The sequence below is a fragment of the Anas platyrhynchos genome, chromosome 23, assembly GCF_047663525.1.
Source record: "Anas platyrhynchos isolate ZD024472 breed Pekin duck chromosome 23, IASCAAS_PekinDuck_T2T, whole genome shotgun sequence".
Taxonomy (NCBI): Eukaryota; Metazoa; Chordata; class Aves; order Anseriformes; family Anatidae; genus Anas; species Anas platyrhynchos.
In genome coordinates, this window is record NC_092609.1 from 581,697 (window position 1) to 584,323 (window position 2,627).

The window sequence follows — 2,627 nt, forward strand, 5'->3', positions numbered from 1 at the left end:
ACAGTTTATAGCCGAATGTGCAAACACACACAGCCCAGCGAGGGAGCCGACCCGAGGCAGGAGGGGGTGCTTTGGGGTCCTGCCCGTGTCTGTCCCGCAGGCCACGGTGCTGCCTGGCAGCTGTGAGGTTGCACTGAGGGTGTTAGCACACTGCTGGGGCGTTTCCCTTACGCCAGAAAAGTGCAGTTATCTCAGACCAAGAGCCTGTTCCCAGAGACACAAAACTGGGGGCTCATCCCTGCCTCAAGGGTCCGAGGGGCAGCCAGCCCCAGGCATCCCCCCCCTCTCCCCAGCCACCCCTCCCACAGCCCCGGGCTCCTTCAGGGCCGCTGGGATGCCGTCCTGCCCTGCTGACTCCGTCCTTCCCTTCCTCCACCTCCCAAACTTTTGGGCAGGTTGGCAGCTGAGGTGGCTCAGCAGCTCCCAATGCTGCGTGAAATGGCCATGGAAGGGGAGCAGCCCCGGTGAGGAGGAGCACACCCCTCCGGCACGGCTGGGGCCAAACCGCAGCGGGGTATCAGTGGCAGGGACTTACTCGGCGCAGTGATCGTGGAGCAGGCGTCCGCGTACTGGGGGCAGCTGTGGGAGCCCTGCTTGTTGCAGTCGTTCTCGTTGGACGCGACGCATTTGTGGCATTTCAGCGCTGCACCTGTGCGAGGGGGGAGCAGCGGTGAGGCGGTGCCAGAGCTGGGGGAGCCAGGGCCAGGGTGGGTGGGCTTCGGGGGGCTCTACTGTCCACAAAACGCGTGCAGTGCTTGCCCAAGTGCAACTCAAAGCGATGAAGAAGCTCAATCTTTGTGTTTTTACACTGAATTTCTTTTTAATAAGCATTTGCAGGGGGCGGATTCCTCTAAACTACGGAGGCAGTTTTGTGCATTTGTGCATCTATAAAGCAGCTCCCCCCCGGAACCTGTTGCACAGATCCTGCCCCCAAAATGTTCGGAGGGACAAGCGCGGCAGCAAGGTGTCAAAGGCAGAGCCAGCTCCCAGCCAGAGGCACGCGAGGGGACAACCAGCCCCTGCCTCTGCAGGCTCCCCGTGTGTCAGAGCTGATGACAGCCATGAGAACTGTTTGACCCTGCAGGAGAGGAAAATGCACACTGGTTCCAGCTCAGCTTAGGAACCAGCTGAGTAAACGTGAAAGTGTCACTATCACGTTGTGACAGAAAGAGACTTTAAATATCGTCACTGTTTTAAATATCTGCAGACAGAGAACCCCCAAGGACACCTGAACAACCTGCTCCCACCCCAACCAGGAAATTATGACAATCACTTGATTTTGATAGCAGTGGTTAAATTACTGCTCCTGTTGAGATTCAGTTTTGTATTTGCTTTCCTGGATGCACAGAGCCCTCTCGTGGCAAGCAGGTCCCAGCTGCGTGGTCAGCACATTTCATTCTGCAGGAGCTCTGAGCTCCTGTGTTTGGTGGAAAAGGAGAAAAATGATGTCTCAGGGACCTGAGGCTGAACGGGGCCGAATGCCGGTAAGCGCCTGCCGTTAACGCACGCTGAGCACGGATTTCCACTGCGGCACTGCTTGGTTTTCTCAGCCCCGTGCAGCCTTTAATTTACCGTCAGCTAAAACCACAGCTGGGTTTCGTTCTCCCCTTGGTACAAAGATCCTGTACCATCTATCACCACGACCTGACCGCACACTGTGACCGTGCTCGGAGCAGCGCGACCACCTCCCTGCCTTTTGGGATGGCTCCGTGCCGTTCTGCCTTTGAGGAACCCAGCAGGTCAGAAGCTGCTGTTCCTTGGGAACCACCTCGGCTCCCACCAGGCTGGAGCCCAGCATCCCTGCTCACCCCCGCCGCCCGCACAAGCACAGCAGAAGGCACAGGGCAGGGTACTCCGGCACTGTCCTGGCCAAGGGAAGGGACCGAACCCCCCAAAGCAGCTCTTCTGCAAGGACAGGAGGCACAGCAAGAGCCCGGAGCTGGCAGCAGGCTGGAGGCAGCCAGCAAGCAGCAAGCAGCGACAGCCCATCCTCCCGCCCGGGGAGGACACTTACTTTCTCCAGCCAGGGACGAGACAAGGGCCAGGGCCAGGAGGGTCTTCAGGGTGGGCATTTTCAGCAGTGCGCAGCGCAGGTAGCGTAGCCTCTGCTTTGTCCCGAGGTCTTACAGTTAATCTGCTTGGGTGATTGGATCAATGGGCTGAGGATAACACACTTACTGCAGCCCCTGGCTAATGCCACCTGAGCCGGAGGAGGGGACGCGGTGCCTCAAGGGCAGAGGCCACCCAGGGCAAGAAGCGGGGCACAGCACCGGGGGGCTGGTGGTGGTGGCCAGACCTGGCACCAGGGGATTGGGCTTTGCTTTGGTCAGCCCAGGGATGAAAGCCGGTGCCCCCCTCCCTGCTGCCCCAGGCTCAGACCCCTGCGTGCTGCCAGCACCGCGCTGGTGTGCGAGTGAATGGTGTGGAGCAGACCACGGGGTGCTCGGAGGTGTTGCAGGTCTCAGGTTCAGTCTGTGGACACCCAGCTCAGGAACAGGCGATAATCAGGCTTATTTGAAACCGAACGAATTATCACACAAATGAGGCAGAATCAGGCTCTGCCTAGAAGATTGAGCCACTGTCTGTCTCCCCAGCCCCCTCACCAACCTTACGATCACCCAGAAAGC